Below are 21116 nucleotides of genomic sequence, written 5' to 3' on the forward strand. Positions count from 1 at the left end.
AGGAATGTATTCTTATAATGTCGTAAGAAAACTGAAGATAACGTGGACCTTTTCCTTTCATTATAACCCCTGTCTGATTTTGTTCTAAATCACAACCAAAAACGTGACTCAAATCAACATTTTGATTTACAAACAGTGATTGATCCTCAGGTGAATGAATATCAATTTTTGTGTAATTTTATCTACTGATACATAAATGCCAATATATTCATATTTTTGCGCCTATACGTTTTTGAACGATGTCATTCATAGCTACAACTCTATCAACAATACTTGGATACCCTCCAGGTTCAATGTGCATCGGTTGAATCTTTCTTTTTTCCTCAGGACTTTCTTGCTCATCTTTTAAAGTAAACTTTCCTTGAGAAACGTTTTGGTAGAAAGTCAAACAGAAAATGACTTACCTTTAGTCTGAACATTTTTTCAGCTCTTTTTCGAAAAACGTTTCCCAGAATTTGTTCTTTTTTGAGATCTTTGATGATGTATGAAGGAGGTTTTTTTGTAGATATTGCAGAAATTTCAAAAATTTCATCTGTGAACTGTGGTTTGTATCCTTTTGGAAACGGAATATCATTCGAAATTCTAACTCTTCTTTAATTTTGAATTTTGGTTTAGCATATTTCATGAACGACTTGTTATACAAAATTGATAAAAAATCACTTTTTTAACATCTTTTGAAAATTTTCCAATTAATCGATTTTTGCGAAATTTGAATGTTGAAATAAACTGCTGCAATTTAGGAACAAACTTTTCACCATGATTTTCAATATAACGATATATAATATGTTTTAAAGACTGTATTGCTCTCTCTGCAAATGCATCTTTTGTTTCACTCATTGTTGAGTAAATTTCAATGTCTTTCTCCTGGAAATTTTTTAAAAAACTTCCCGCATGTTTTGTTCCTTTACCAACCTATAGTTGTTCAGGACTGTTTTTCCGAGAAAAAGTTTTTTTGAAAGCTTTTAAGTGTCTTTGGCAAACTTTTTTTTCATTGTTTGAATTCTGACAAATCTCGAAAAAATATCCACAACAACTAATAAATACTTGACTCCATTGTTTTGACTAGCTAACATGTCTACAAAAGCCAAGTCCATACACCAGACTTCTTTGATATATTTAGAAAAAGCTTGAAGTCTTCGGAAACGCCTGATTGAGGGACCAAATTTTGTATATGATGTCTTGGTTTGTAAAAGTTTTTCTACTTGCTGTTTTGATCAACCACTCGCTTTACTCAAGTTTTGAATAGAACCGTACGCAGAACTGCCCCTAGAGTACAATCTGTTTAGTCTTACTTTTTCAGATTTTGAAAAGGGTCCAAGGTCCTAGGTCGTTTGCTTTGGCTTTCTTGTTAATAACAAGTTTAAAAAGAAGTTGAGTTGCTTCCAAAATAGTTTAAAAAATATCTGAAAAATTAGTGTTTTTTCGCTTTAGTGCACACACAAAGTCTACAAAAGATTATTTTGTATCTCGATTATCTAATATGATAATGTCTGACTGAATGAGTTTAATTCTTGGAGAATTCACATTTGAATCAATAAGGTGCTTATTGATACTCGTTTCCCACCTCGCTTTTACAGCACTGTAAAAAGTATCAAAATTTTTTGGTACAATCTCCTCTTTTTCTTGTTTATCTTTCTTGTTAATAACAGGTTTGGGAGGAAGTTGAGTTGCTTCCAAAATAGTTTTAAAAATATCTGAAAAATTATTGTTTTTTCGCTTTAATGTACACACAAAGTCTACAAAAGATTATTTTGTATATCGATTATCTAATATGATAATGTCTGACTGAATGAGTTTAATTCTTGGAGAATTCACATTTGAATCAATAAGGTGCTTATTGATACTCGTTTCCCACCTCGCTTTTACAGCACTGTAATAAGTATCAAACTTTTTTGGTACAATCTCCTCTTTTTCTTGTTTATCTTTCTTGTTAATAACAAGTTTGGGAGGAAGTTGAGTTGCTTCCAAAATAGTTTTAAAAATATCTGGAAAATTAGTGTTTTTTTTGCTTTAGTGCACACACAAAGTCTACAAAAGATTATTTTGTATCTGGATTATCTAATATGATAATGCCTGTTTGAATGAGTTTAATTCTTGGAGAATTCACACTTGAATCAATAAGGTGCTTATTGATACTCGTTTCCAACCTCGCTTTTACAGCACTGTAAATAGTATCAAACTTTTTTGGTACAATCTCCTCTTTTTCTTGTTTGTTTCAATTTTTGCTTTCTTGGAAGTGTACTTTATGATTGATAAATTGCGTACGGAATTAAAACAAACGTTTCCATTCTAGGTTAATCTATCTTTGACAAAAGGGGTGATGGTAGATATCAATGGTAACCCTTTAATTGAACTTAAAATAATTCTTCTTTTGTGTAGAGGAGTTTTTTCTGTGTTAGTTCTGAAATTTTGTTTCAATAATTTACTTCGTCTTCTTTCCGAAGATCTCAAAGCTCTCCTCTTAATGGCTTTACTAAACACTGGCTCAGAAACTGAATGAAATCTTTTGGGCAATTGAGAATGAATTGTTTTCAAAGTATTAGTGAATATTTTTGAAATATTAGGAGAATAGAGACGTATTGTGAACTCATCGTCCAGAAACTTTGTCTCTATTCCAGCTAATAAGTAAAATTTTGTTGAAATTGAGCCACTATTAGAGCAATACCTAAGTGAATCAACTGTTTTTGGGGTTAAAACAATAATTAAATGACAAAAAGTAACGGATGTTGCATCTTGATACCACTCTTTCAATTGAGATCCTAGACCTAATTGTTGACTTAATGTATTGATTTGGAAAAATTCTCTCGGTCACTTGAACAAAACTATGTGTGTGTTTTGTAAATCTACATCTCTTCAGAATTTTCTTTGATGAAACAAATTGTGTTTGATGTATATTGTGTTCAGACACCTGTGTCTTCCAGCAGTGACAGTTTTTACCAACTCTTTGGAGTTTGAAAGTTTGTCACAAGAATCATCAAATATAAGCAGAAACTTAGTTCCGTTATTGGGAAGTTTTCGATCAAGCCAAAATCTACTCCTCGGACAAATTCAATGTTTTTTTTGCATTTGACTATAAAGAGGCTGATAATGTTAAAAAAAGTAAAAAAAACTTTATCGAATGCTGGTTGAATTGTACCAATTTTCAACCATCAAAAAAGATAAGATTTTCCAGATCCACTTGGACTAACTAAGGAAATAGAAATTTATTCTTTGGTAGATACTAACTTATTCATAGCTTTGGGGAAGTGGAGTATAACCGACTAAACTTAATAAGATAGCTACCCAAACTGTCGTTTCATCACACGTTGTGGATAACATAGTTCGCACGATTAAACATACTAGTATCAAAACTATAACAAAAATAGGCACAGAAAAACTAAAGGAGATCTATTACATGTGCGTCCAGACAATTTCCATGATTTCGTTCATGATTTTCTCCATCAAAAAGAAAAATTCCTAAAATTACCTGTTGTCACATTGATCGACCATCTTAACTCTAGAAAAAAAGTTGACAATGACGTTTAATTAAAGCTTAAAAAAGGAAGTAAATTAGGATTATTATGATTTAAAAATTGTTAAAAAAACATCGAATCGATGTTCCGTATGCAAATGATTTTCTTTCCGTACAGTGAAGAGTTTTTGCATGTCGAAATGGGTAGTTGCTACACCTCCAATCATATTCTTTATCTTCAAATATCAAAAACTGAATTTTTGGGCTAGCGTAGTCATCCAAATTAATAATATTTGTTTCCAAAAACTCTGACAGAATCTTACATTTTTGGTAACCTTTTGCGACAGTCTCCGTTTCTGTTTCTTCTGGATTTTCAATATTTTTTCAAGCTCAGGATGTTTTTCGTAACCCCTGCTCCAACTGATTCCATGAAGATGTTTTGTACATCAAGAAGATTGAGATGTTGGTTTAAGTTTTTAGGATTAAGAAAGAATTATCCTACATTTTGTCCATCCATCTTTATAATTTCCTAACTCTTTCACTATCTTTCACTTTCCTAACCATTCAATATCCAAAACAACCAGACTCAATCTGTTAACTGTTTTCTCTGGAGTTTTTTTGGTTAAACTGATTAGCAATCGAACAATGCTTATACTGATGAGGCAAAAATTTTAACATAAAAACTGAAAATAATGCTAGTCACGTGACCAAGAAAGCACGAACTGGAAAGACTAGATGCAAAAAAACAATACCCAGGTCCTTTTTTCTTTCACAGATCGAGCGGAGTCTTTTAAAATTGCACGTAGTCTAAAGATTTTGGAGTTTGCAAAAAACTAATCCATACAGGATTTTCCGTATCCAATAAGACCTCCAAAAAAAAAATTTTGGTCCATTTCTTTCAAATTTATGTCAGGGTCTAAAACAAAACAGGTACAAGGAAATCAGTTTTTTTTTTCGTATTTGACGAAAAATCTTGCTTTATAATCTCAAAAATTCTTAGAGTCTCGTTCAATTTCTGTACGTTAGTTTTCTACAGCGCATTCGTCAATAATGATGCAAGTTTTTTTGTATATCTCTAGGTCACATAAAAATGAAGGAAGTATATCGAGTTTTTTATCACATTTCTCTATTTGTAGTTGTAAAGATTGATTTTTTTTCCCTTGATTTCCATTTCTACGATATTTTATAAGTTCTATATTTTTAAAATTGGATCTGTATTTTATGTGGTTTTTTCAAAATGAAATATTCGCGAGTCTAGGTCCAATTTCTGCAAGTTTGGTAAATTTTGTGATTCTACAATTGTTAGCAAAATTTTCTTCTAGAGCAAAATGAAAAAGTCCCAATTTATTGTTAAGCTTTAAGATAAAACTTCTTGAAAAACTAATACTCCAACTCATACTGCTCAACGCGAATATCAAACGAAAAATGGTTTTGAGAATAAATATTTAAATTACAAGACAAAAAAGTTAATAACAGAATTTATTGTGCTTTACGGTTCTCAACAAACATATATTCTCCCAAAATTTGGGACAGTTCTTTCATTGTAGAGAGGTTTGTTTACATTGTATTTCTTGATCGTCACACAAACTTGTCTTCTATTGTAAGTTGCTATGTCATACACTTTATTGCAGTTGGCAAGCTCCTGGTCCATAGTTGACTCTTTGTCAGAAGTGAGTTCCAATATAGGAACGAGTCCACGGTTTTCAGCATCGCGAATAAGAGTATTTCTAATTGTCGAGATTGTTTCTCCTTGTTTTTCACCAAGATAGACCTGCTGTCTTTTTTGAGTTGTCCCAACTCATTTTTCTTAAATAGTTGAAAGCAAGGTTCAAAATAAGTTTTCCCCTTGTAGGATTTGTTATACCCAGCAAATCTCCCAATTCTTAGTTGACATTTGACAATTCAATATAATTAGAGTTTTAATAAGAAAACAGACTAATCAGATGAAAAATAAATGCGAGAAATGGTTTTGAGATTATATGAAAATGGAAGTAAGCAATATGAGTCATTCCATAACAATAAAAGGAAATAGAACTATAATTTAAACTTTTGAACGAAGTTTCCAAAATAGAATTGTGTAGGGCTTAGTGTTCTCATATAAACCCAAAATTCTCAGCAAAAATCACTGTTCCGGATGGCTGCTGCTATGTGCCAAGCTTTTCTCAGCTTTTATTCAGAGTATTGTCAAAAATTGCTATTTATTTCCGTTTCCAGTGATTTTTACGAAAAAAATTATACTAACCAATATTTTTTTGTCTTCACCCATATTTTTTACTATTCCTTGGAAAATTGTAAGTTCACCCTACTTCTGATTGGTTCAGCTTTTGATAAAATTTTACAACGATTGAGTAATTTTCTTTTCACATACCAAACTATCATTTGTCTTTACAAACGTCACTAACCAGAAACTAGCTAACCAGAAACTAGCCTCCACACAAACTAGCGGTTCAGCTTTTCTGGAAAGAGTTCCTAAAGTACAAAACTCAAGACATTCAAACGTCACAAGCCAGAAACTAGCTTCCGCACAAACGTCACTAATCAGAAAATAGCTTCCACACAAACTATCAGTTCAGCTTTTTTGGGAAGAGTTCCTAAAGTATAAAACTCAAGACATTCAAATGTCACCAGCCAGAAACTAGCTTCCTCACAAACGTCACTAACCAGAAATTAGCTTCCACACATACTATCGGTTCAACTTTTCTGGATAGAGTTCTTAAAGTACAAAACTCAAAACATTCAAACGTCACAAGCCAGAAACTAGCTTCCGCACAAACGTCACTAATCGGAAAATAGCTTCCACACAAACTATCGGTTCAGCTTTTCTGGAAAGAGTTCGTAAAGTACAAAACTCAAAATATGAACATGGTTTGTTAAAAAAATATACTGACTTATTGATAGTAATGGATGTGTTAATAGTGATGTCAATTTTTTAATGAAAAAAGTTTTTTTTGGTAATCCATCTATTTTATCTCAAATTCTTGCAAAAAAGTTCACCGCTGCCAAGGAATTTGCAAAAATCTCTTCAAACTTGTAAGCAAGATGTAATGTTTCTTCTGGTTTTCAACAAAATGCAAAAAAGGTTTCAATTGTTTTAACAAGATGCCAAAAGTGTTTCACTTCTTTTGACAAGATGCGAAAAGTGTTTCAGTTTTTTTCGACAAAATGTGAAAAGTATTTCAATTTTTTCGACAAAATGCGAAAATTGTTTCATTTGTATTTCACAAAATGCGAAAAATTTTTCATTTTTTTTTTGACAAGATGCGAAAAAGGTTTCACTTTTTTCGATAAAATGCAAAAACTGTTTCAATTTTTTCTACAAAGTTTCTACAGAGTTTTTTGGACAAGATGTAAAAAAAACCATCAGATCTTTTTTACTCGTGCACAAATTTTCTAGTGTTTTTCCTATTATATGAGCAAAAAGTATTCAATATTCTTAAAATATGAGCGAGTTCAGAGCACTAAATTTAACACTGATTGTTTTTCAATGATTTACCCTGAACCTCTCATCTATTCTCATAATCAAAAAGAAAATGAAGAAACTAATTAATTACAAAGAACGAAGTTAATATCAAACAACAATTATTTACAAAAACACTTATTCAAAGAGCTGTCGAGCAGCAGAAGAGTTCTGGAGGTTCTCTAAAGAACGCAGAGCTGCATGAGGTTCCATCGCTGGTGGTTGTTGTCGAGGGGTGTTTTGACGCGTCATTGTTTCTGAGAAACCCTCATCTTCATCTGTTGTCATGGGGTTTTCGGCTGATCCCATCTCCTCCTCCAAAGGAAATTGGAAGTCTTCGACTGGTTGAGCCTCATATCTAGAGTCAGGAGTGTCGGGGTAGTTCATTCCCACTTTCTCCATCATTTGCATTTCTCCAAGTTGGCTCTCTGTCATGTATACTTGCGTCATATGTTGTTCGTTGAAATCCCTTCACATCACCTCCACCATGTGCCAGAATTAGATTGGAATGCCCATTCGTGCCAGAAAAACTCGAGAGACTGTCTCTCGGACTTGAATTTGTACTGGATCAAGCGAAAATTTTTACAGAGTACATTAGGTTGCTGTTTTGCACTGATAAGATCATTTTGAGCAATAGGTTGAGTAAACAGATAAAAACAAGAATAATTTAGAGCTGGGAGGGGGTAGCTGACGGAAGATAAATTGAAACTAAGGTATTGAGAGCTGAGAGAGGAGGTAAATAACGGTAATTTAGAATAAAATATATTGATTTTTATTCAGGAGTGAGGGGTACCTTCAACGCGAATGTGTGGGTTTACCTAATTGATTTTCCTTATTTAGATTGTAGCCGTGTCCAATCAGACTTCAGCATTTTTAAACGGAATTCTTGCATAAAAGTCGTGTCCAATCGGAAAAAAAACTCCAGTTTAGGTACTTTTCACACATTGTCGTTTCCAATCACAAACAGAACCGTTTTTTTAGTTGTCGTATCCAATCAGAGGACACTTTTAAGGGCTTCAATTTTCCAAATAAGTAAAAGTATACATAAAAACAATCGCAAAAATAAATGACCAAAAGTTGTGTGCTGTAAAAATAAGGAAAATTGCCGATATAAATAACAAAAAAAAAGAAAATTAGAACAAATAGCATTTCCAAAATTTTTTTCATCAAGTTAGCTGTATTTTTTGTGTTTAATCAGTGAGAAAATCCAGATTTATGAGTAGATATTCAAGTTCTTTAATTTTGATTAAGATTTGAGAGGACAACTCAAATTTGATGAAATTTTCAAAGCAAATCTCTGGAAAGCTGAATCCAAACCTGATCAAGCTGGATTTTGAGCTTTGAAAATCTTTAATGAAATGAAGGAAAACAGAACTTTGCTGGGGAGTTCTTACAAATTTTGATATCGGGTAAGGATTAAAAAGAGTCTTCGATATACTATAATACGATTTTTTGATCATCTTCAGACTTTCGAGAATAAATAATTTTTTTTCCACGTGAGGTGTAATTCAGCCGTACGTTTAAAGCTTCAATACGCAATATGTGGATCGAAAGTAAACTCTTTGATTGAGTAATTTCCTTTAAAGAGACCTTTACTTAGTCGGGTAACTCTATTTTGTAAAAAAAAAAACATCCAAAAAATTTGAAAATTTGAAAGCCAACATCTTTTTCATCAATAAGAAAATCAATTGCAATGTTTTATTTTTTCTTGTAAAGTAACTCGACGAAATTCAAATGTTTTCAATAGACATTTTTCAAATCATTCTAATTTCTTTTACGTTAAAAGCAATCGCTCTATACTTTGTCTCACTACTTGAAATTATTTGCAAATTTTTTCATTAATTCTAAGTAAATATAATTTTGTTAATTTTTTTGGGACATTTTAAATCTCCCAATTTGATATGTACCAAGTACTAACTGCTTTATATTAATACTTAATAATTCTCCCGTTTTTAGATGTCGTCGCTGAATAGAAACGAAAAGTGCAGTGTGGGGACTGTGGAAACATGTATCTTCGTGGAAAGCGCAGACTTGAAAAAAATTGTGGAGGAGCAAGGGGATTTGTGTGCAGATATTCCCACAGAAGAATTGAAAGCAACGAAAACAACTCTTAATAATTGCTTTTGTTTCCAGCTTGGAACTTCTGGCTGAAAAACGCAAATTACAAATGAGAACCAATTTTCAAGAAATCGAAAATTTTATCAACGACCGAGTCAAAAAGTTCTTTGATAAACTTAATGCTAGAACTCTAACTGAAAGACAAGAAGTCTTCGATTATGAAGATGAATGTGCTGAAAATGAAGAAGAGGATGATACGTCTACGCAATCCTTAAGAATTAAAAAAAATCAGCTGATCGACTTGAAACAGCATTTAGAACGCTATGTTAATACCTTACCATTGTTCGGCTTCAATAGCGGCAGATGCGATCTGAATCTTCTCAAGTCTTATTTGATCCCGTATCTTATACGTGACAAAGAAATCGATCCAACAGTCCTTAAAAAAGCAAGTGATTTCATTTTATTAGTATATGTTGGGGTTGATCAGGGGGTGGTTGCTGACCCCCATGTATTAACAAAGGCTATAGAGTATCCGGTCAGCAACCTATGTATTAAGATAAGGAATAGGTTTCCCTATGTATTAAGAGAGGGATTAGGTTTCCTATGTATAAAGATGGTAAGGTTTGAGATGGTAAATTTCAGAAAAAATTTTGGCGCCCGATCTTACCATGTTTTAAGATCCTCCACACCAATCCAATAGGATATAGATTTCTCAATGTATAAAGATATGTTTTTTAAACCGTTCTAAACAATTTGAAGTTGTATTGAAATTGTCTGAAACTATGCTGAAACCTAACTGAAGCTTCAAAGAAGAAATCAATTTGTTCAGAAAAAAAAAACAAAATTACTGTGAATTGTTATTTTACATTTCAAAAGTTAAATAACATATAAATCTTTGCATCGTAGAAAGTTTCATAACAGAAAGTTAGAACAAGCAGCATTTCCACAATTTTTTTCATCAAGTTAGTTGAATTTTTTGTGTGTAATCAATAAAAAATGCAGGTTTATGAGTAGATATGAAAGTTCTTCAATTTTGATTTAGATTTGAGAGGATAACTCAAAGTTGATGAAATTTTCAAAGCAATTCTCTGGAAAGCCGAATCCAAGACTGATCAAGCTGGATTTTGAGCTTTGAAAATCTTTATTTAAATCAAGGAAAACAGAGTTTGCTGGGGAGTTCTTACAAATTTTGATATCGGGTAAGGATTAAAAAGAGTCTTCGATATACTATAATACGAATTTTTGATCATCTTTAGACTTTCGAGAATAAATAAATTTTCTTTCCACGTGAGGTGTAATTCAGCCGTAAGTTTAAAGCTTTAATACGCAATATCTGGATCAAAAGTAAACTTTTTGATCGAGTAAGTTCCTTTAAAAAGACCTTTACGTAGTCGGGTAACTCTAATTCGTACAAAAAAAACGTCCCAAAAATTTGAAAAAATTAAAGTCAACATCTATTTCGTCAATAAGAAAATCAATTGCAATTTTTTCTTTTTTCTTGTAAAGTAACTCGACGAAATTCATAGAATAGACATGATATAAAAAATGTTTTTAGTGTGGGGAGTTTCCAGTGTGGGCACTGTGGAAACATGTATCTTCGTGAAAATGCAGCTCGACACCGGAAAAACTGTTCTAAAGGAGTTATTTCTTGTACTTATTGTAGGTATTTCACTTAGAATCAACAGAAAATGAACTATCACGTGGCCAAGAAACATCAACTTCCAACTAATCAACGGTTTGCTCATCTTGCGAGAAGGAGTTTCCAAGTTACTAATTGCTCCAACACCATCGGAGAAAAGAACACGGAGCGAAATAACGGAAACCAAGTGATACGGTGGCAGACTTTAACAAAATTGTGGAGGAGCAAGGGGATGATGGAGAGAAAATGAAAAAGGAGTTGAGTGCTTGTCAACGTTTTCTGGTGGATACTGAGATGAAGAATGGGAGACATAAATTTTTAATTTTTAAATGTCAAAGTTAGATACCCCGATTATCAACGAGAAGCTTGAAGGAGTATTCAGTAAGGTGGATTCCGCTGCAAAAATTGATATCGCTCTTGGATTTGCTCTTCGTAATGTCAAAACGGGAGATTATCGGTATAACTACGCACACGAAAACAATAATTTGTTCGAAAAATTGTAATTACTGAGTACGAAAGCGGATTTGATTACATTCCAGGGAAAAGGTGAAAAGCTTGATATCGTGGAGCAATGTACTCAACAAATTCAGAACACAAAGTGGTAGTTCATGTTGATCACAGATGTCACTAGTTTAGCTGCACTGCTAAGAAACATCCCAATGGGATGTTCGGACTCTGAATTACCCGAGCCTTCTGTCTTAACTGTCTTACTGTCTTTTATCGGAAAAAGATCAAAAACCATACAAAGACCATCTTTGCCTTTTCCGAAAAATAACAATGTATTTGTATAGCGATAGTAACCTCGGTGCTCATACATCTCAGCTGTTTACAGAGTTTGTATCAAAATGTGGATCCGATCCGAAAAGAACTTTCATGGAGTGTCAATTGATCATCTACCTCCTGTTGAAGAAATCGTTGAACGCAACATATTCATTTACAATTTTGACATTCAAGAAGGAGAATATGTTGCAAAATCAGCCAGGCAAAGTATTGGAAAGTTTGAAAAAACCATGAAATTGTTAAGGTTCTTCAACCATAGTATTCATCCGAATGATAATGATTCTGTCTTCAAGTGTTTCGGATATCCTAGCTATAACTGTTTCTTCAACAGTTCAGACACCTTCAACAGACATCTCCTAACGTGTAAAGATAGAGTGCGACATGATCGCCCCAAAATCGCGTACATACTGCGGGTAAAAAAATTCGAAACTGGATTCAACATTCCCTACACTGAAGATCAGAATCTATTTAGTAATGCAATAGTTCTTGACTTCGAGTCCATTTGTGTTCCCACAGAAGAATTGAAAGCAACGAAAACAACTAATTGGATTGAAAAACAAGTTCCCTTTTCCATATCAATGTCTTAAAATCTGCAAGATGATCCAATTTTCTTGTCTGAAAAAGAACTCTTAATAATTGCTTTTGTTTCCAGCTTGGAACTTCTGGCTGAAAAACGCAACTTACAATTGAGAACCAATTTTCAAGAAATCGAAAATTTTGTCAACAACTGAGTCAAAAAGTTGTTTGATAAACTTAATGCTAGAACTCTAACTGAAAGACTAGAAGTCTTCGATTATGAAGATGAATGTGCTGAAGATGAAGAAGATGATGATACGTCTACGCAATTCTTAAGAATTCAAAAAAATCAGCTGATTGACTTGAAACAGCATTTAGACCGCTATGTTAATACCTTACCGTTGTTCGGCTTCAATTGCGGCAGATGCGATCTGAATTTCATCAAGTCTTATTTGATCCCGTACCTTATACATGACAAAGAAATCGATCCAACAGTCCTTAAAAAAGCAAGTGATTTCATTTCATTAGTATATGTTGGGGCTGATCAGGGGGGTGGTTGCTGACCCCCATGTATTAACATAGGCTATAGAGTATCCAGTCAGCAACCTATGTATTAAGATAGGGAATAGGTTTCCCTATGTATTAAGATAGGGATTAGGTTTCCTATGTATAAAGATGATAAGGTTTGAGATGGTAAGTTTCAGAAAAAATTTTGGCGCCCGATCTTACCATGTTTTAAGATCCTCCACACCAATCCAATAGGATATAGATTTCTCAATGTATAAAGATATGTTTTTTAAACTGTTCTAAACCATTTGAAGTTATATTGAAAGTGTCTGAAACTATGCTGAAACCTAACTGAAGCTTCAAAGAAGAAATCAAATTGTTCAGAAATAAAAGTAAAATTACTGTTAATTGTTATTTTACATTTCAAAAGTGAAATAACGTATAAATCTTTGCATCGTAGAAAGTTTCACAACAGAAAGTTAGAACAAGCAGCATTTCCACAATTTTTTTCATGAAGTTAGTTGAACTTTTTGTGTGTAATCAATGAAAAAATGCAGGTTTATGAGTAGATAATAAAGTTCTTTAATTTTGGTTTAGATTTGAGAGGATAACTCAACGTTGATGAATTTTTCATAGCAAATCTCCGGAAATCTGATTCCAAACTTGATCAAGCTGGATTTTGAGCTTTGAAAATCTTTAATGAAATCAAGGAAAACAGATCTTTGCTGGGGAGTCCTTACAAATTTTGATATCCGGTAAGGATTAAAAAGAGTCTTCGATATACTATAATACGAATTTTTGATCATCTTTAGACTTTCGAGAATAAATAAATTTTCTTCCACGTGAGGTGTAATTCAGCCGTAAGCTTAAAGCTTTAATACGCAATATCTGGATCGAAAGTAAACTCTTTGATCGAGTAAGTTCCTTTAAAGAGACCTTTACGTAGTCGGGTAACTCTATTTTGTACAAAAAAACGTCCAAAAAATTTGAAAAATTTAAAGTCAACATCTATTTCATCAAAAAGAAAATCAATTGCAATTTTTTCTTTTTTCTTGTAAAGTAACTCGACGAAATTCAAATGTTTTTAATAGACATTTTTCAAATAATGGTTAAGGATGTTTAAAAAGTTAAGTACAGATCACTTTAGTTGTCATGTAGTCTAAAGATTTTTGAGTTTGCAAAAAAACAATCCATACAGGAATTTCCGTATCCAATTAGACCTCCCAAAGGAAAATTTTGGTCCATTTCTTTCAAATTTATGTCCGGGTCCAAAACAATACAGGTACAAAGAAATGAATTTTTTCTTTTCGTATTTGACGAAAAATCTTGCTCTCAAATCTCAAAAATTCTTAGAGTTTCGTTCAATTTCTGTACGTTAGTTTTCTACAGTGCATTCGTCAATAATGATGCAAGTTTTTTTTGTAATCTCTAGGTCACTTAAAAATGAGGGAAGTATATCGAGTATTATATCACATTCTTCTATTTGTAGTTGTAAAGATTGATTTTTTTCCAATGATTTCCCTTTCTACGATATTTTATAAGTTCTATTTTTTTGGTATTGGATCTGTATCTTATGTGGTTTTTTCAATTTGAAATATTCGTGAGTCTAGGTCCAATTTCTACAAGTTTGGTAAATTTTGTGATTCTACAATTGATAGCAAAATTTTCTTCTAGAGCAAAATGAAAAAGTCCCAATTTATTGTGAAGCTTTAAGATAAAATTTCTTGAAAAACTAATATTCCAACTCATACTGCTCAACGCGAATACTAAACAAAAATGGTTTTGAGAATAAATATTTAAACTACAAGACAAAAAAATTGATAACAGAATTTATTATGCTTTATAGTTCTCAACAAACATAAATTCTCCCAAAATTTGGGACAGTTTTTTCATTGTAGGGAGGTTTGTTAACATTGTACTTCTTGATCGTCACACAAACTTGTCTTCTATTGTAAGTTGCTATGTCATACACTTTATTGCAGGTGGCAAGCTCCTGGTCCATAGTTGACTCTTTGTCAGAAGTGAGTTCCAATATAGGAACGAGTCCACGGTTTTCAGCATCGTGAATAAGAGTATTTCTAATTGCCGAGATTGTTTCTCCTTGTTTTTCACCAAGATAGACATGCTGTCTTTTTTGAATTGTCCCAACTCATTTTTCTTAAATAGTTAAAAGCAAGGTTCAAAATAAGTTTTCCCCTTGTAGGAAATTTTTATACCCAGCAAATCTCCCAATTCTTAGTTGACATTTGACAATTCAATATAATTGGACTTTCAATAGGAAAACAGACTGATCAGATGAAAAAAATGCGAGAATGGATTTTGAGATTAAAAGAAAGTGGAAGTAAACAATATGAGTCATTCCATAACCATAAAAGGAAAATGAACTATAATTTGAACTTTTGAACGAAGTTTCCAAAATAGAATTGTGTAAAGGTTTGTTTTCTTATATAAACCCAAAAGTTTCAGCAAAAATCACTGTTCCGGATGGCTGCTGCTAAGTGCCAAGCTTTTCCCAGCTTTTATTCAGATTAAAGTCAAAAATCGCTATTTAATTCCGTTTCCAGTGATTTTTACGAAAAAAATTTACTAATCAATATTTTTTGTCTTTACCCATTTTTTTTACTATTCTTTGGAAAATTGTAAGTTCCACATACTTCTAATTGGCTCATCTTTCGATCAAATTTTACAACAATTGGGTAATTTTCATTTCATATACCAAACTATCATTTGTCTTTACAAACGTCACTAACCAGAAACTAGCCAACCAGAAACTAGGCTCCACACAAACTAGCGGTTCAGCTTTTCTGGAAAGAGTTCCTAAAGTACAAAACTCAAGACATTCAAATGTCACTAGCCAGAAACTAGCTTCCGCACAAACGTCACTAATCAGAAAATAGCTTCCACACAAACTATCGGTTCAGCTTTTTTGGAAAGAGTTCGTAAAGGACAAAACTCAAAATATGAACATAGTTTGTTAAAAAAATTTACTGACTTATTGATAGTTATTGGATTTGTAAATAGCGATGTCAATTCTTTATTGAAAAAAGTTATTTTTTAGCATTTCATCTATTTTATCTCATATGCTTGCAAAAAAATTCACCGCTGCCAAGGAATTTGCAAAAATCTCTTCAAACTTGTAAGCAAGATGTAATGTTTCTTCTGTTTTTCAAGAAACTGCAAAAAAAGTTTCAAATTTTTTAACGAAATGCAAAAAAGGTTTTAATTGTTTTAACAAGATGCCAAAAGTGTTTCACTTCTTTTGACAAGATGCAAAAAGTGTTTCAGTTTTTTTCGACAAAATGTGAAAAGTATTTCAAATTTTTCGACAAAATGCGAAAATTGTTTCATTTTTTTTTGACAAAATGCGAAAAAGGTTTCATTTTTTTCGATAAAATGCAAAAACTGTTTCAACTTTTTCTACAAAGTTTCTATAGAGTTTTTTGGACAAGATGTGAAAAAAACCATCAGATCTTTTTTACTCGTGCACAAACTTTCTAGTGTTTTTCCTATTATGTGTGCAAAAAATATTCAAAACTCTGTTATGTGCGAGTTCAGAGCACTGAATTTAACACTGATTGTTTTTCAATGATTTACCCTGAACCTCTCATCTATTCTCATAATCAAAAAGAAAATGAAGAAACTAATTAATTACAAAGAACGAAGTTAATATCAAACAACAATTATTTACAAAAACACTTATTCAAAGAGCTGTCGAGCAGCAGAAGAGTTCTGGAGGTTCTCTTAAGAACGCAGAGCTGCATGAGGTTCCATCGCTGGTGGTTGTTGTCGAGGGGTGTTTTGAAGCGTCATTGTTTCTGAGAAACCCTCATCTTCATCTGTTGTCATGGGGTTTTCGGCTGATCCCATCTCCTCCTCCAAAGGAAATTGGAAGTCTTCGACTGGTTGAGCCTCATATCTAGAGTCAGGAGTGTCGGGGTAGTTCATTCCCACTTTCTCCATCATTTGCATTTCTCCAAGTTGGCTCTCTGTCATGTATACTTGCGTCATATGTTGTTCGTTGAAATCCCTTCACATCACCTCCACCATGTGCCAGAATTAGATTGGAATGCCCATTCGTGCCAGAAAAACTCGAGAGACTGTCTCTCGGACTTGAATTTGTACTGGATCAAGCGAAAATTTTTACAGAGTACATTAGGTTGCTGTTTTGCACTGATAAGATCATTTTGAGCAATAGGTTGAGTAAACAGATAAAAACAAGAATAATTTAGAGCTGGGAGGGGGTAGCTGACGGAAGATAAATTGAAACTAAGGTATTGAGAGCTGAGAGAGGAGGTAAATAACGGTAATTTAGAATAAAATATATTGATTTTTATTCAGGAGTGAGGGGTACCTTCAACGCGAATGTGTGGGTTTACCTAATTGATTTTCCTTATTTAGATTGTAGCCGTGTCCAATCAGACTTCAGCATTTTTAAACGGAATTCTTGCATAAAAGTCGTGTCCAATCGGAAAAAAAACTCCAGTTTAGGTACTTTTCACACATTGTCGTTTCCAATCACAAACAGAACCGTTTTTTTAGTTGTCGTATCCAATCAGAGGACACTTTTAAGGGCTTCAATTTTCCAAATAAGTAAAAGTATACATAAAAACAATCGCAAAAATAAATGACCAAAAGTTGTGTGCTGTAAAAATAAGGAAAATTGCCGATATAAATAACAAAAAAAAAGAAAATTAGAACAAATAGCATTTCCAAAATTTTTTTCATCAAGTTAGCTGTATTTTTTGTGTTTAATCAGTGAGAAAATCCAGATTTATGAGTAGATATTCAAGTTCTTTAATTTTGATTAAGATTTGAGAGGACAACTCAAAGTTGATGGAATTTTCAAAGCAAATCTCTGGAAAGCTGATTCCAAACCTGATCAAACTGGATTTTGAGCTTTGAAAATCTCTAATGAAATGAAGGAAAACAGATCTTTGCTCGGGAGTTCTTAGAAATTTTGATATTGGGTAAGGATTAAAAAGAAACTTCGATATACTATTATACGATTTTTTGATCATCTTCAGACTTTCGGGAATAAATAAAATTTCTAAAGTTTTTTTCCTCGTGAGGTGTAATTCAACCGTGAGTTTGAAGCTTCAATACGCAATATGTGGATCGAAAGTTGAGTAAGTTCTTTGATTGAGTAAGTTCTTTTAAAAAGACCTTTACTTAGTCGGGAAACTCTATTTTGTACAATAAAAACGTCCAACAAGTTTGAAAAATTGAAAGCCAACATCTATTTCATCGATAGGAAAATCAATTGCAATGTTTTCTTTTTTCTAGTAAAGTAACTCGATGAAATTCAAATGTTTTCAACTGACATTTTTCAAATCATGATTAAGTTTGTTTAAAAAGTAAAGTACAGTTCACTTTGAGAAAATGCTTGAGTCTGATTGGTTAATATCGAGCAAACAGTGATACTTAAACATAACTCAATTCTGATTGGTTGTTTTTCCCTGAGAAACAGTAAAAATATATATTTCATTCCGGTTTTTTTTTTACGTTAAAAGCAATCGCTCTATACTTTGTCTCACCACTTGAAATTATTTGCAAATTTTTTCATTAATTCAATGTAAATATAAATTTGCTAGCTTTTTTGGGACGTTTTAAATCTCCCATATTGATATGTACCAAGAACTAACTGCTTTATATTAATACTTATTAATTCTCCCGTTTTAAGATGCCGTCGCTGAATAGAAACAAGAAAGTGCAGTGTGGGGACTGTGGAAACATGTATCTTCGTGGAAAAGCAGCTTGACACCGCAAAAATTGTTCTAAAGGAGTTATTTCTTGTACTGATTGTAGGCATTTCACTTAGAATCAACAGAAAATGAGCTATCACGTGGCCAAGAAACAAGCTCCATCAATTTCCAAGTAATCAACGGTTTACTCATCTTGCGAGAAGGAGTTTCCAAGTTACTAATTGCTCCAACAACATTGGAGAAAAGAACACGGAGCGAAACAACGGAAACCAAGTGATACGGTGGCAGACTTGAACAAAAATGTGGAGGAGCAAGGTATGATGGAGAGAAACTGAAAGAGGAGTTGAGTGCTTGTCAACGTTTTCTGGTGGATACGGAGATGAAGAATGGGAGACATAAGGTATTTAACTTTCAAATTTCAAAGTTAGATACCCCGATTATCAACGAGAAGCTTGAAGAAGTATTCAGTAAGGTGGATTTCGCTGCAAAAATCGATATCGCTCTTGGATTTGCGCTTCGTAATGTCAAAACGGGAGAATATTGGTTTTACTACCTACACGAAAACAATACTTTATTCGAAAAGTAGCAATTACTGAGTACGAAATCGGATTTGATTACAGTCCAGGGAAAAAATGAAAAGTTTGATATCGTAGAGCAATGTACTCAACAACTTCAGAACACAAAGTGGAGGTTCAAGTTGATCACAGATGTCATTAGTTTGGCTGCACTACTAAAAAACATCCCAATAATATGTTCGGATTCTGTATTACCCGAGCCTTCACTAAAAAACCATTCAGTAAACTGTCTTTTATCGGACAAAGATAAACAACCATACAAAGAACATCTTTGCCTTTTCCGAAAAACAACAATGTATTTGCATAGCCATACTAACCTCGGTGCTCATACATCTCAGCTGTTTACAAAGTTTGTATCAAAATGTGGATCCGATCCAAAAAACTTTCGTGGAATGTCAATTGATCATCTACCTCTTGTTGAAGAAATCGTTGAACGCAACATATTCATTTACAATTTTGTCATTCAAGTAGGAGAATAAGTTGGAAAATCAGCCAGGCAAAGTATTGAAAAATTTGAAAAAACCATAAAATTGTTAAGGTTCTTCAATCATAGTATTCATACGAATGATAATGATTCTGTCTTCAAGTGTTTCGAATGTCCTAGCTATAAATGTTTCTTCAACAGATCAGACACCTTCAACAGATATCTTCTAACGTGTAAAGATAGAGTGCGAAATATTCGTCCCAAAAACTCGTACACACTGCGGGTAATAAAATTCGAAACAGGATTTAACATTCCCACACTGAAGATCAGAAACTATTCAGTAATGCAATAGTTCTCGACTTCGAGTCCATTTGTGTTCCCACAGAAGAATTGAAAGCAGCGAAAACAACTTATTGGATTGAAAAATAAGTTCCTATGTCCATATCAATGTCTTCAAATCTGCAAGATGATCCAATTTTCTTGTCTGAAAAAGAACTCTTAATAATTGTTTTTGTTTCCAGCTGGACCGAATCAAAAAGTTCTTTGATAAACTTAATGCTAGAACTCTAACTGAAAGACTAGAAGTCTTCGATTATGAAGATGAATGTGCTGAAGATGAAGAAGAGGATGATACGTCTACGCAATTCTTAAGAATTCAAAAAAATCAGCTGATCGACTTGAAACAACATTTAGACCGCTATGTTAATACCTTACCGTTGTTCGGCTTCAATAGCGGCAGATGCGATCTGAATCTTCTCAAGTATTATTTGATCCCGTACCTTAAACATGACAAAGAAATCGATCCAACAGTCCTTAAAAAAGCAAGTGATTTTATTTCATTAGTATATGTTTGGGCTGATCAGGGGGGTGGTTGCTGACCCCCATGTATTAACATAGGCTATAGAGTATCCGGACAGCAACCTATGTATTAAGATAGGGAATAGGTTTCCTTATGTATTAAGATAGGGATTATGTTTCCTATGTATAAAGATGGTAAAGTTTGAGATGGTAAGTTTCAGAAAAAAATTTGGCGCCCGATCTTACCATGTTTTAAGATCCTCCACAACAATCCAATAGGATATAGATTCCTCAATGTATAAAGATATGTTTTTTAAACTGTTCTAAACCATTTGCAGTTATATTGAAAGTGTCTTAAACTATGCTGAAAACTAACTGAAGCTTCAAAGAAGAAATCAAATTGTTCAGAAAAAAAAAACAAAAATACTGTAAATTGTTATTTTAAATTTCAAAAATTAAATAACATATAAATCTTTGCATCGTAGAAAACTTCACAATAGAAAGTTAGAACAAGCAGCATTTCCACATTTTTTTTCATCAAGTTAGTTAAATTTTTTGTGTGCAATCAATAAAAAAAAGCATGTTTACGAGTAGATATTAAAATTCTTTACTTTTGATTTAGATTTGAGAGGATAACTCAAAGTTGATGAAATTTTCAAAGCAATTCTCTGGAAAGCTGGTTCCAAACCTGATCAAGCTGGATTTTGAGCTTTGAAAATCTTTAATGAAACCAAGGAAAACAGAAGTTTGCTGGGCAGTTCCTACAAATTTTGATATCGGGTAAGGGTTAAAAAGAGTCTTCGATATACTATAATACGATTTTTTGATAATCTTCAGACTTTTGAGAATAAATAAATTTTTTCCACTTGAGGTGTAATTTAGACGTAAGTTTAAAGCTTCAATACGCAATATGTGGATAAAAAGTAAACTCTTTGATTGAGTAAGTTCCTTTAAAGAGACCTTTACTTAGTCGGGTAACTCCAGTTTGTACAAAAAATCGTCCAAAAAATTTGAAAAAATTGAAAGCCAACATCTATTTCAACGATAAGAAAATCAATTTCAATTTTTTCTTTTTTCTTTTAAAGTAACTCGACGAAATTCAAATGTTTTTAATAGACATTTTTCAAATAATGATTAAGGTTGTTTAAAAAGTTAAGTACAGTTCACTTTGAGAAAATGCTGGAGTCTGATTGGTTAATATCGAGCAAA

Source organism: Symsagittifera roscoffensis, chromosome 7 (genome assembly GCF_963678635.1).
Source record: "Symsagittifera roscoffensis chromosome 7, txSymRosc1.1, whole genome shotgun sequence".
Lineage (NCBI taxonomy): Eukaryota > Metazoa > Xenacoelomorpha > Acoela > Convolutidae > Symsagittifera > Symsagittifera roscoffensis.